Source organism: Ailuropoda melanoleuca, chromosome 19, assembly GCF_002007445.2.
Source record: "Ailuropoda melanoleuca isolate Jingjing chromosome 19, ASM200744v2, whole genome shotgun sequence".
Lineage (NCBI taxonomy): Eukaryota > Metazoa > Chordata > Mammalia > Carnivora > Ursidae > Ailuropoda > Ailuropoda melanoleuca.
This window is the reverse complement of record NC_048236.1, coordinates 10,530,004-10,545,088: the sequence shown is the minus strand read 5'-3', so window position 1 is coordinate 10,545,088 and position 15,085 is coordinate 10,530,004. Positions and strand designations below refer to the sequence as shown.

The 15,085-nt window shown below is 43.2% G+C and overlaps 1 long non-coding RNA gene across 1 annotated transcript; it reads left to right on the top strand.

The window, feature by feature from the left end:
• The first annotated feature begins 8,351 nt into the window (after window positions 1–8,351).
• On the top strand, window positions 8,352–11,090 carry LOC100471564. Its single transcript, XR_004622083.1, has 3 exons — window positions 8,352–8,950; window positions 9,994–10,092; window positions 11,036–11,090. It is a non-coding gene; the product is annotated as an uncharacterized LOC100471564 (long non-coding RNA).
• The last annotated feature ends 3,995 nt before the right edge of the window (window positions 11,091–15,085 follow it).

Genomic DNA, 15,085 nt, shown 5'->3' with positions numbered 1-15,085 from the left:
TCTGTAGGGCTGTTTAAGTATCTTCATGTTAGATCAGCTAACTTCCCCCAGAGAGAGCAATCCAAGGGAGAATAAGACAGAAACAGCAAAGTCCTTTATGATGTATCATCTAGGGCCACACTTCTGATGACTGGGACGGATTGGAGACCCAGCTAGGATGAGAAAGCAATTGGAGTGGAAGAGGGAAGCCAAGTGGGAGCCAGCCACGGAATCTGAGAGGCCGTGTCCGTGAAGTTGGGGAGAGCCGGGAAGTGTGACATCATGAGGAGAGGAGCCGGAGGACTGGAGAGTGAATGGTGAATCTGGGGATAGGAGGCCGCTGCTGGCCTCGATGAGAGCAGTGGAGTGTGGGACAGAAGTCTGACCACAGTGGGCTGAGGAGGAAATGGGAAGTGAAAAGTAGAGACAGCAGCTACCGACCACCCTTTTGGGAAGTTCTGCTCCAAGAAAAGGCAGATGTGTGGGACAGGAGACGTTACCTGAGAACTAAAAAAGAAAGGGAATGTTAAATGGGTTGGGCTCGGCTTCTTCTGAGATCGTGGGAAGTCGGCTAAGAGCAGAGAGCATGTGTGCTACAGTGACAAGTTTCCTGCAAGCGCAGGTTGTTGGCACCGGGAAGACCCCATTGCTCTGGAAAGCGTGCCATCTAGTGCTCAGCCACGACATCAGAATCAGCCGGACTTCTCGGAGTAGGTTGGGCCTCTTCGGTTCAGAGCAATCTGTTTGCTGGAACAGAGGAATTACATTTTCTTCAGAATCTTACATCTACGTTGGAGAATGGCCAAAAGAGAAACTAGAAATTTCTGACAGGCCGAGTGGGAAAGTTTTCCATGCTTCCCCTCAACACCTTCCAGTTCATTCTTCCTATTTCTTCCTCCTTCATCTCATTATCTTTGTCCATAAGTCCCCTATTCAGCTTCCTTTCCCATTGTCCCTTTCCGTGATACAGGTCGGAGTGATGCTCCCTCAAGCCAAGGAGCACCGTGGACCTCCAGCAGCCAGCCCCAGTTAGGGGACAGGCATGGCACAGATTATCCCTCACAGCCCTCGGGATGAACCACCCTTGTCAACACCTTGATCTTGGGCTTCTGGCCTCCAGACGTGTGAGAGAATCAGTTTCTGTTGTGTGACCACCCAGTGTGTGGTTATTTGTTGCTGTGGGCACAGGAAACGAATATGGCTACTTTGCGATAAACAAGAAGGAAAACACATAACAACATAGACTAGTCTCAAAATAATGATGCTGAGTGGGAGAAACCAGACAAAACAGAGCACTTATTGTATGCTTTTATTTACATGAATTTCTAGAAAACGCAGACAGATTTTGCAGGACAAAAAGCAGACCGGTGTGCTATGGGGAGGGACAGAAGGGGATTGCGACGGGGGCATCAGATATACTGTGTTCACTCTACTGATGGTGATGATGCTTTCACAGGGGTATACATATGTCCACACTTATCCAATTGTATACTTAAATGATGTGTACTTTATTACAAATCAGTTATGCCCCCAAATATGGTAATAATACAAATGGAGGCAAATAAAGCCCCACAAATCTGTTCTGTAGAGAGTCATTTTGGACAATTCGTCTGCTCGCCATGCTGCCTTGCCTGCCTCCCTCGCCTCTGGAAGGTCGCCTTCTGATTACAAAACGCCTTAGGTCTTTCCTGTCCTAACTCCCTTAGCCACCTCCATCTCCACCCCTCAAAAACAAACAAACGAGAAAAAAACAAACAAAAAACCAACAAATGCTGCAAAACTAATCAAAACAGTCCTTTTTTTTTTATCCCTGGCTGGTTTTCCTGTTGGCTATTTCCTTCCTCTTTCTTGTCACTTCCAACGCTCCAGGGGTTTGCATTCTGACTACACTTCCTCTTGCCAAAGGCCAAAGTCTTGAATTTTTGTTTCGTGACCAATGAACTAACCACCATCTTAGTCCTATTGACTCAAAGATCTCTCCACCGTTCCATCTTCTTTGATCTCTTTACTGTAAACCCAAGCCCACCCTCCCTTTCCATCAGCAACTTTTTGCCAGAGCCCCCCACCCTCCACTAAACTCTAGTGCTCACACAATTCTGGGGCTCCCTTTGCTTAGTTGAGTGATTTATATGCCTTTCTTGCCAACATGCTGTCACACTCATTGCACCCAATCTTGCTTCATTTCCAAAGGACAGAAATTTCACAAAATGAATGACAAGTTATCAGTGACAGCCCTCCCTCCTCCAGAGCTCAGACTTGTGAAGGATGTTTCACAAGAGTCTGTTCCAGAGTCTGACATTGGGCACTGAATGCAGCATTTGACAGGGCAAGTTAGATATGCCTCAAGAATGACATGACAACTGTCCCACGCTCCCTAAGCTCCTTTCCTTCTTATCTTGGAGTGGTCTCTCCACCACCATCAGCCAGTGTAGCTGTGCCTTTTCCACCATGACACCTTCACTGATGAACTCAACAAATACTGGCCATTCCCACAAGCGCTCTGGATATGAATGTTTCTTTCCATTCTCTTCCCATGTCCTCAGGTTATAGATGCCTCACCCTAGCACTGGGGAAGGTGTGCAAGGGGCTTAAAGTAGTCGTAGTGGAGAAACGTGTCCTACTCAGTCGGAAGGTGGCTATTAAGCATTGTTGGTGAAGGCCGGGCCCCACGCATAGACACGGGGAAGCACGGAAGCTGATTAAAATTCTGTTCTTATACCATTCTGACCTTGCTGTTCTACCTCAAGACCTACCCATACTTTTTCTGAGGTTGCCCTAAATACTGATTGTTCCAGTATTATTGTGAGAAAATGAGGAAGGAAGAAGCAAGTATCAAAACTTGGCAGCCATCTTACCCTCCAGACATCTATTCTTCCTATTTTAGATGAATAATGGCAGGGGTCTAGAGAAGTTGGGGTTTGTCTAGGGTCACAGGGCTGGTCAATGGTAGCATCAGCCCAGAGGCCAGATTTCCCAACACAGGCCAAAGCCTCTCCCAGTTATTCATTGACTCAGAAATTATCTTTTGAATCCTAATATGAGATGTTGCAAGGGTGCAGAGACACGGGGATGAGCAAAATGGACAAAGGCCTTTGACCTCAAGGAATTTACATTAGTGAGAGAAGACAGACCATAAACAAACAAACAAACAAATATCACAATTATAGCCTGTGATAGGGATATGAAGAAAATTAAACAGGGACTACAATAGAGAGTACCTGGGGGGCAGGTAAGGGGAGATCTCTATATTTTTCCAGCATTATGGAAGTATAAAATTGACAAATAAAATTGTAAGATATTTAAAGTATACAACGTGATGTTTGATATTCATAAACCCTGGGAGAGGATTTCCCCCATTGAGTTAATCGGCATATCTATCACCTCATGTATTTACCTTTGTTTGTGAGAACACTTAAGTTCTAGTTTCTTAGCAAGTGTCAGTTATGCAATAGTGTTATCAACTATAGTCACCATGTTGTACACGGGATCCTCAGACCTTTACACTTCCACGTAGCACCTTGTAGCCCTTTACCAGCGAGGGCTCTAATTCAGTTGCATGGCGAGGGAAGCCCACTCTGGCGAAATGACCTTTACGATGGGACACATAAAGTGAGAAGAAACCAGGCAGGCAAGGAGATGGGCAAGGGGGCTCCAGACCGAGGGACACCTGGTGGTTCAGCTGGTTAAGCATCTGACTCTTGATTACAGCTCAGGTCATGATCTCAGGGTCATGGGATGGAGCCTCAGGGTGTCTTTCTCCCCCTCTGCCCCTCCTCCCCACTTGTCCTCCCCCTCTCTCTCTCAAAAAAAAAAAAATTAAGGGTTCCAGATCGAGGATCCAGCAACCTCCAAGTCTTCAAGTGGGGAAGTGCACAGTGTCTTGTGTACCCCAAGCCAGAGGAGGTTGGGCTGGAAAGTGGGGAATGGCAGTGTGGCCTGAGATGGGGCGGCAGATGGCAGATGACACGCTCCTACAAGTCCTGTCAAGGAATTTGGATTTTATCCTAGATGAAACGGAAATCCAATGTCTGGCTTTTTTCCATAAGATTTTGCCCAGATGATACAGTATTTTGGGAGGAATAACTTCACATTATAGATATTTGAAAACATGACTTGAACTATGGAAGACGATCTCATCTTTTGCACCCAAAAAAGGATGACAAGAAAACTGCAAACCAGTCACATTGTGTGGATTTGCCAAACTAAATTAAACTACCTTTCTGGAGGTTAGTGGATAAGTATGTTGGTATGATTTGTAAAACTTTTTTTTTTTAAGATTTTATTTATTTATTTGACAGAGATAGAGACAGCCAGCGAGAGAGGGAACACAAGCAGGGGGAGTGGGAGAGGGAGAAGCAGGCTCCTAGCAGAGGAGCCTGATGTGGGGCTCGATCCCATAACGCCGGGATCACGCCCTGAGCCAAAGGCAGACGCCTAACCGCTGTGCTACCCAGGCGCCCCTGATTTGTAAAACTTGTACGAAAAAATTGAATTATGATGAAATGATGTAAAAAGGACAGGGCCACCTAANTACCCAGGCGCCCCTGATTTGTAAAACTTGTACGAAAAAATTGAATTATGATGAAATGATGTAAAAAGGACAGGGCCACCTAACAACTTTCATTGAGACTACTGTTTGCTGGGAGCAACTCACGGAGAAGGGAAGCGTGAATCAAACATTTTAACAGAATCGTTTAAATATATCAGAGAGCTTCCTGCTTAAACCTACTAAATCATTTAAGAACCAAAGGGAGCCCTGTAATAGTAGGAATAATGGCTTCTACTATTGTTTTATAAATTAACACTTTTATGCTAAGCTTTCTTGAAATGAAGCTTCTGGCACACAACTGTGTTTGTGTTTGCACACTCACACATACACTCCACACGCATACACATACTCGAGGAAAACGCGTCCTGAATGCTTCTGGGCTGACTTTTACCTAATTGCGAAGTTCTGTGTTTTAAGGTTGTTCGACAATTTAAAAACATGAGATGAATATATAATGGGTCATTGGGATTTCTTGAAGAAATCATTGATTTTGTTTAAATGTTTTCCGATATAGTTTAAATAAATTAACTTGTGTGCTTATCTGGCTATGCACTGGTTATTTTACAAAGCCCCCTTTTCTACCATTCCTAATAATTTTGTTCCTAAACAAGCAATCCTCTGGCCACAACACGGAACCACAAACTTTTCCAGAGCAGACCAATGTGTGCCAGGACAATATCTTTATGGGAGCAAAACTAACTTCACTTTATGTCATCAGCAGGACAAAGATTTTCCAGAGACCAGAAAATATGCATTCAATACCGAAGGACGCATAAAAATTCACCGTGCACGAGGCTTCTAGCTTGACTTTTGCAGAGGGGAACATCCTTACTCTTTCTCATAGATTATCCAGGAATCAGTGTTACTGAAAATCCAGTTTCAGTAGACAAAGCAGAATGGGGCATGATGCCAACATAATTGGAGATAAAACTCCAGAACGCTAAGCTGAGGATCAAGGAAAAAGACGTGTAGTTACTGGTCTGTTTAATTCCTTTTATTCTTACACCCTTGAAAGAATGGATTATTACCTTTGATTTTTTTTTTTTAATTTCAGATACCCACTTGAACGTTGTGAAATTATCTACTTAGCAGGTGTACCTGCCTAATGGAGTTCTTCGAGCTAGAGTGGAATAAACGCACATTAATTGCTTCTAATCCCTTTTTATTGTCTGCAAATAGGTGGGGGAGCATTGTGATCAGGGCTCTTCAAGTCTATTATTGAGCCTTCTTATGATTTCCCTTGTCCTCCATAAAAAACAGATTTGGAAGTAGTTACAAAAGGAAAGACAGCTGGAAAAAGTTGGTGGAAGATGATATTTTGCTTGGAAATCTATTTGGGGTCATTTGTAGGAGGAAGTTCAGTACTTTCTCTTAAGCAAACAAGTTCAGTTGTTAAAACCCAGCAATTCTGCTACGGTGTGTTTACTATATACACACAATACATCCAATTTCTGGTTATAATACAATTATAGCTTTAATGAAAGCCCAAATTACAATTTGAATGGTTTAAAATGGATGAATCATATTGATTTAGTTATATTTGTTACTCTCTCACCTCAAATTAATGCATACAATTGAAAGGAGTGGACTGGGGACTTACCATTATATATTACATATCTGGGGGCTCTCCCAGCCACCACCCTGGCCCTTCTCTGATTTCTTTTTTCTCTAAGGTGTGGTTTTCTCTATTAAGGCTCAGATAAGCTGCCCCCCAAGTCAAGTACTCATGAATGTCACAGTCCCTAACTGGGGGACAAGCAGGCAGGTGAGTTGGGGGCAGAGGCCTTCCACATCCCCCAAAAGTGGGGTAGGGGAGGGAATAGGATAATAGGAGAACCCTGTGCTGGTCTAGTCAACTGATGGGGAGTGGGGGTGACTCAAGAAACCCCAGGTCCAGAACGCTGGGGATGCCCCCACTTGAGGGAAACCAAGGCTCTGCTTGCCCAAGTAGGGTCCAGGGAAATCAGAGGGGATGAGAGCTTGTATCCCAGGCTGGTGGGTCTCCAGAGAACCACCCCCAAGAGTGAGTGCTTATGGTGGGGAGGGTCTGGACAGGGCCCTCTTGGCAGTCTTGCTGGGAGTCGGGCACAGGCCTTATGGGTGGCAGATGATGTTCAGGTTCTCCCCAGCTCAGGCCCCCACCTATGCTTGTCAGAGCCTCCCCAGCACAGGCCCCAGGCTGCTCACTGGCCTCCACTCTGTGGGAACCAGCCCAGGGCTGATGGAACCAGAGACCAGAGGTCTCTAGCCCCAGGTCCTCACAGGGGCCTCCCCAGGCTCTGGGAACTCAACCCCTCTCAGCCAGCTCCCCAAGACAGCAGGAGAATCAGAAGCCCAGGGTCCCATGGGAGACACCTGCTTTCTCCCACATCTGCCCCACATCTTCTGTGGGCAAGACCAGATGGGAAGGTGGGTCAGCTCACAAGATCCCTGGGCCTCAGACTTTTCAAAGGGAACTTTTCAGAGTGGATACAGCAGGGTGGAGATCCAAGTTCACAAATTCAAGAGTACACATTTTTTTCTTACATTTCTCTAACTGAGTTTAATTTCTATTTTGAGCCTCATTCCACCAGGGGTACAAACTAAATCTAGGCTGAGCATTCATCCCACACATTCATCCCTGAAGCTGGAAGGAACACTGTTCCAAATCTCCCTGTGATTCAGAAGCCATCCCAGGGCCTTTAAAGCTTCAGTCCAGTATGAATAACATCAGCTTTTGCTGAACAATTAAAAATGTTTTTATGATGGGAAAGTTCATACATTTATGAAAATGGACGAATAGTATAAGCAACGCTTATACCCATAACCCAGCTGCAGCAATTAGCAACAAAAGGTCTCTCATGTTATACTTAGACTCCCACCCATTCCCCCTCACAACTGGGTTAATTGGAAGCAAATCCCAATATCATACTATTTCATCCATAAATCCTTTGACATGAGTCTCCAAAAGATACGGATTTTTTTTTTTTTTTTGGCTGAGAATAACATCCATTTATTATTTCCTAGTTTCTGTAGGTCAGGAATCCAGCTTTAAGCTAATTGGATCCCCCGCTCAGGGTCTCTCAAGATAAGGATTCCTTCTGAAAAACATTCCGTAATACCACCATAATACCTAAAAAATTAGCAGTAATTCCCTTGTATTAAATGTTCTTGGTTCAAATTCTGCAATCGTATCATCTATTTTTAAAATAATTGTTCTATGAAGATGAGAATCCAAAAATATTTTCTGTACATTGCATCTGTTTAAAGAATTTCTTGAGTCTCTCAAACCTGTAGATTCCCCCTGCCTCTGTGATTTTCGTGCAATTTTAAAAACTTCTTATCACCACAATATAAGAGGAGAGAGTCCTTTGGGAACCTGTTAGTCATTTGAACTGCAGAACAGTGCTTCTCAAACTTCAATGTGCATGTAAATCCCTGGGGATCTTAAAATGTAGATTCCAGGGGGTTTGGGGTAGAGCTTGAGAGGCCTGCATTTCTAACAACTTTCCAGTTGATCCCTGTGTTGCCAGCCTGGGGACCACTCTCTGAATGGCAAGCCTGTTGAGTTGCACGTTATAGATTTTGCTGATTTTGCTAATTGCATCCCTGAAGTGTTCATCTGTTTCCTGCATTTCCCGTAAATCGGTATCTTGAGGCTTGATGGAATTCCTGGTCAGTTGTTTTGGCAAGAATCCTTCACAGACAGTGCTGTACGCTTCTATTTCATCACATTGGGAGGACAATCATGTCTGGTTCCCCCACTTTCAGTGATGTTAGGTGTGTAGAGTGGTCAGCCTGACCTTTCCATTCTAGAGATCTCTATTAGTAGTTTTAGCAGCTATTGATAAAACCATTGTCCAGATCAGTGGTTCTTAAGGCTGACTGCAAGTTAGAATCACCGGGAAAGATTCTAAAAACACTGGTGCCAGACTCCTTTCCCAAATCAACCCAGGCAGGGGGGCGGGGAGAGAGGATGTGTGTGTGTGTGTGTGTGTGTGTGTGTACTTGTGCACCTGTGTGTGTTTTAAGCCCCTAATAGGGTGATTCTAATGGGTACCACATAGGAGGCTGAAAAGCCATAGGTCTAGGTCACTTTTTTTTTTTCATTCTGGTTTCCAAAATGATATTATCCTCAATTTATGCCTTTTTCTTCATTACTTTGCTGAGCTCTTAACGGGTAGAAGTGCTGTTTTAAGGAGCGACCCACGTGGTATGTTGCAAAATGATCAGCTCCCATTCGTAGCAGGAAGCCACTCCCACCTCTGCCCACCGCCTCCGTGCTTCCAGGGCGTCACCTCTCCAGGCACCTCAAGCTACTTTTGAATGTCCAGAGCCTGTCACCCCACCAAGGCCACCCCCTCCTGTCCCATCAGCCTCAGAGGTGATCTTGGGGTGGTGTGGATGGGCTTTTAATTTCTCCACTTCTGTAACTTCTTTAAGGTGAGCAAGGGTTATGCTTCTTAAAAAGATATTTTCATTTTCAGAGAAAAAAGAAAGCATGAAAAGACCCACTTTGCCTAAGTCTGCACTTTTGCTTTAAATCCTAATGAGTCATTGAAAATCCTCTTGAGGGGCGCCTGGGTGGCACAGCAGTTAAGCATCTGCCTTCGGCTCAGGGCGTGATCCCAGCATTATGGGATCGAGGCCCACGTCAGGCTCTTCCACTAGGAGCCTGCTTCTTCCTCTCCCACTCCCCCTGCTTGTGTTCCCTCTCTCTCTGGCTGTCTCTATCNTTTAAATCCTAATGAGTCATTGAAAATCCTCTTGAATGCTGTCTCCAGGCTTCAGAGGACACCTGAATTAAAGTGCTGAGATTAGGGGCACCTGGGTGGCACAGCAGTTAAGCATCTGCCTTCGGCTCAGGGCGTGATCCCAGCATTATGGGATCGAGGCCCACGTCAGGCTCTTCCACTAGGAGCCTGCTTCTTCCTCTCCCACTCCCCCTGCTTGTGTTCCCTCTCTCTCTGGCTGTCTCTATCTCTGTCAAATAAATAAATAAAATCTTAAAAAAAAAAAGTACTGAGATTAATTGGGAACGTGAAAAGCATCAGCCTCCCCTAATCTCACCGTTTTGCCAGTCAGGGCTGTGCTGGCAGGAGAGGGGGGAGGATCTGTACAGATAAAAAGGAAGAAGATTGGAATGCTGGAAGTTCATCACCGGCTAGGGGAGGAAAAGCTGGTCAGGGTCTTAGTTCTGAATTCCTTCCATCTGTCTGGCTTCCTCACTTGTCCTCTCTCTGCCTATTTTTAAAACTGTATCGGTTATTCAATTCAATGTTGAGAATGCCAATTTGCGATGATAAACTCCACTTGTGAGACAGAACACAGAACACAGGCAGCCTTGGGGCTGGGGAAGAGCTTTGATTTTGGGCACAAGTCCAGAGCTTTTGGTTAACTTTGCACTGCTCTGTGCGTTTGTATTTCTCTCCCGCTCTCTCTCTCTGTGCAGAAGAGCCTTCACCAGTCTCTCTGTTGATGTGCAGGAATCCTTAAGCATGGCGGGGAAGCCCAAGCTTCATTACTTCAGTGCACGAGGCAGAATGGAGTCCATCTGGCGGCTCTTGGCGGCAGCAGGAGTAGAGGTAAGATGCTGGGCTTACTCATATTATTTTCATTGTTGGGTCGTTGAGCCCTTACTTAGGGAGCAGGTGTGGGAAACTCCTTCTCTGACTCCTGAACAAAAAGCCGATTTGCCACCTGCTCTTTAGACACTGGGCTGTGAGTGAATCAGTTAGTTCTTTTAAATAAGCACCCAGTATCTTGGAAACTGGTTGTTGGTACTGAGCTGACCCAAGGTGAAGCAAATAATGACTAATGATGAAAGGAAGGGAGGGACGAAGGAGACAAGGAAGGAAGGAAGGGACCCGTTCTACCAAATAGCTTCTTTTCATTTCATCCTCGTCAACCACGCATTGAATTTGTTTAACAACATTTGTCTCATGAATATCGAGAAACAGGTAGTTTTCTTTAAATGCACAGAAGGGTCTCACAGACACTGATGTAAGGACATATCATTCATTACCAAAAATATAAGTATCCTATACTTTAATGAATCAAAAAGTCTATTCTCAACATACTTAAAAGCTGCTGTTGAAGTTTGTACTGACCTTTCAAAGATAAATTTGTGTATCTGTATACTCATTCACTGTGAATATAAAGCAATCAGCCTCTTCTGTAACCCACTCCGAATTTTTTTTCTAGTCACTCCTAAGTGGTCACTTAGATCCAAAGATGAAAGAAACAGGGAGCTTTCTTCACACTTACGTGGTTTAACATGGAAATAGCAAGTAACCCCCTTCACTTGGTACTTGTTGGGGTGCTCTACGTTCTGTTTGGGCCCTGACAGAAGACATGACGTTCATTTGTTCACTAGGAATGCAGATACCTTATATGAATGCAGGTTAGAACACGGTTTAATTATTCAAATATTTTGTGAAACATAGCATTTTATGGTATCTGGTGGTAGAGAGGTTTGAAGACCTTTTATTTAAATTTTTTTTAAGATTTTATTTATTTATTCGACAGAGATAGAGACAGCCAGCGAGAGAGGGAACACAAGCAGGGGGAGTGGGAGAGGAAGAAGCAGGCTCACAGCGGAGGAGCCTGACGTGGGGCTCGATCCCAGAACGCCGGGATCACACCCTGAGCCGAAGGCAGACGCTTAACCACTGTGCCACCCAGGCGCCCCTTGAAGACCTTTTAGGAGAAGACAACAGATGTTTTATACTAGACTCTGAAGAAACCTATGAAGCCGCTTCCCAGGAAAAAGCCTGATGTACCTATAATTGTAGGCGCTCCAAGAAGCCACGAAATACATAATTGTATCCTAGGCTCCCAGGTTAAGAATTTCTGCTATAATAAAGCAGCAAATCCTTGTGAAAAGTTCATCATCACTTTTTTCAAAAATTCTTTTGTTATGAATTTTTTTAAATTTTAAATTAAAATTCTGAAAATACATAAAGTATAAAGAATGTTATACTAAACATAATGCCACTGTGTGGAATGAGCAATTATCATTAATTTGTCATATTTGCCTTCAGTCTTGGAGCCACATGGGTAATATTAATATAATCTTCTTTTAAAAATAAAACCTTAACAGATTAAAGCTAAAATTTAGTTGGACCATCACCCCCAAGTCCACTTAACTGACCCCTATCCAGTTAGTCCAGACTTTATATTTTTCCATTTATGTGTGTGCTCATCAACCGTTGACTTGTGTGCCTTTTGAAATAATTTATATAAGTGGTTCCCTTTGTGACTCATTCTGTATGTCCCTCCTTACACTCAATTTTATGTCTTTGAGATCCATCCCTATTGAGATGAATAAATGACAGATGAATAAATGACGGGGGGTGGGGAATCGGGATCATTCCTTTATAATTATTTTTCAAATCTCAATTTTTATGTACTGTTGCGTTAGCATTAGATCTCGATAAAATATGGTAAAACACACAGGAGACAATGTGAACCCAAAGCCTACCTATCAAAAACACTCCAATTTCTTTGGAGGGGACACTATTTTTTAGGATATAACAACAACAACAACAAAACAAACAATTTTTTTGAACGTGTCATTTCTTCTTCCAATGACCTAATTTTTTCAAAACAAGATGGCCAATTCTACCTTCTGAGCCACGTGAACCTCCTTCCTGGAACTTTCGACCCCTCACAGCTTTTATTCTCAGAGTTGGTATCATCGTAGCTTGTTAGAGTTAGAAGAAAATTCTATAGTCAATATTGACCGTCTGTACCTGACTTTTCCTCTTGATGTGAGTCATAGCAAGTTTTCAAAAGTTAAGTCCTCATGCTGTAACATTAACGACTTTGCTAAAATAGCCGTGATTCGTTCATCCTTAGAGCCCAGGCTCCTCGCACGGTAAGCCTTCAAGCAAAAGATTTCATTGAAGAAAACACACCGTTAAAACCAAAAACGTTCAGGTGGGAAACCTTTGCTCTGTGATCTGGTCAAACTCAATCTACATGTACACCTACACATCAGACTGTATACTGTCTGAGGAATTTTGCTGTATCCCATGCTGTTCTGTGGCCGCACCCAGGCTGTGAGCTCCTGAGTGTGGCCGTCTCCCCAACGGGCTCGCAGGGATTGACCTGGTGATGCCCTGGTTGGAACTGGAGTTTGGGCTCCACACTCTGAGCTCTTAGAGCCTGGCCAAAGCAGATAGTAGAGGTTACCCTGGAGTTCCTGATCTGAGAGATGTGAGGAGAAATTGAAATCATAAATATATACTCCCCCCCATCACACTACATGAAAGTCATAAGTAATCTTCAAATTTAGGAAAAATGCTTTTTGGGGAAGTTTTGTTTTATACCTTGGTTATCCCTATCTGTGTTCTCATATTTGATGTCAACGTTGGAATGACTTCTTCCTATAAAGATTATTGAAATACAAATTACACATTTAGCAAAATGATATTATCTAAAATGTAGTGGGTTTGGGGAGAAGAGATTCTAGCCCTGGTTCTTTCACCTTTCAGCTGAGGGACTTTAGGCAAGTCACTTAACCTCTCTGGGCTTCATAAGCATCACACGAAGGCTTGGAAAAGAAGAGCACCAAGAGTTGTCGTTAAATGCTGGTCTTCAAGGTTTAGGAATGAGGGTGATCTGACATCTCGGTTTAACATTAAATATCCAGGAACTTCACCAGGGAACCATGTTATCAGTCTCTTTTCTTAATATTTTTTATCATTCCCAATTATAAATGTAAAATTTAAAAATTATTTTTGTGACAGTGGCGGTAGAATAGGATCTTTGGGGGAAATACTGTTTTTCAATTACATGTTGGGGTTTTCCATCTCTAATAATGATGGAAATAATACAGAAAACTCATTGTGTTTCAATTTTATATTAAAATTGTACTATTATGAAATGCACGTGTTCTATCTGTGGATGTATTTTAGAGACAAAGTATCCAGAAGTCAACTGGCAATAATCCAACAATAAAACAGAAATCTAAGACAAGCAGAAAAATTTTGAAAGCCCCCAGCAATAAACTATACCTCGATTCATGTTTCCTTAATGCCACAAAGTGTCTTTTGAGTTCATTCAGTACTATTGTTAGATTGCTACCATGAAGTTTCTGAGATTTGCTGCAATTTAATTTTTCTGTATCTAAGCCTCTTGGGTTTAAAAAGAGAATACATAATAGAACGATCAAACTAACCTTTGCTTGTTGTTGAACCCTGGAAATAAGGGACAACAAACATCACCCAAGGGAAAGTTCTGTGGAAAACAGTAACAGCAGTCAATACTGAGCCAAACATGAGAGTTAGTCTTCCTTTGATAGGATCTCTTTTAGCCATCATGACAACGCCATGAGTAGGAGGTATTAGCTTCATTTTCATACGTCAGGAAATGGAAATTAGAAGAGACTTGCCTGAGCTAATGAAGGGGAGTAGCCTGCTTTCAGACTCTGATCTGAAAAGTCTACCTGGCAGGCTCCATCCACATAACAGGAGGTGTCAGCGTTACTCGGTCAACTGAATTCAGTAAACCCTTTGCTTTGGTTTTATATAAAAACGCCCTTCGGTTCATTGAACCCAGAAAAGGCCAGCATGCGTTCAATAACCAATTAAAACATTCGTTTCCTTGGTGGTTAGACTTTTTACTTCTTTTCAACTTTTTCCATGATATTAAAAGTAATAACAATGAAAATGATAATAGCAACATATTCTTATATTCTTTCTTTCATTCTTTAGTTTGAAGAAGAACTTTTTGAAACTTGTGAAGAATTTGAGAAATTAATCCAAGGTGAGAAAAAAAGACTGGCATGATGTTGCATTAGACCAAGGATTAAGATAGATGGTCTCTCCATCTCTGAGAGGCGTACACACACACACACACACACACACACACACACACACACACACACACACACATCCCAAGAGCGGAGAAAATTAGGTAGACAGTATCTATCAATATCTCTAAGTCAGGAAGGCAGCACTTGGATCTTGCAAAAGCTTATGAGTGTTCAAAGTGGGAGGAGCCCTGCCCCCAAGCTGCTAAACTGTAGTAATTTCAGCACCATCTCCTTGTTTCCTCAGCCCTAGGGATGATACTTTCTGCAGCTGTCACCTTCCTGATACGGTACTGTCCCTTTGTTGCCTCTCAGTGCTCCAGGACCTAGTTATCGTCTTTGTAATTTGGTCTGGTTAAAATAACTAGCATGGTTCTGTCTCCCAGCTGGATCCTGACTGATGTAATTAGGGAGCAGAAAACATCCTGACAGTTAAACCTGGTGGCAAGTGCACAAAAACCAGGATGTTCTTGCCATGGATTCAGTCCAGTGAACTGACTCAACTTAAGGAAAAGTGGGAAAAGTGCCATCTTTACTGTTGCCCTTCTGAGGAAGTGTCAGACTGACTGATGGAGGGAGGGAGCAGAGAAGGAGGGAAGGATGGGGCAGAGAGAGTGGAATTCTTTTTAATTAAACCATTGCCCTCTCAAGTTGCTGTTGTTGTGTAATGCAGAAATTCCCTGGAAGACTGAAAAAATAAGCCCAAAACAAAGAGCCGTCGCTCTGACAGGAGGCCACTGGGACTCCCATGGGAGAGTGGT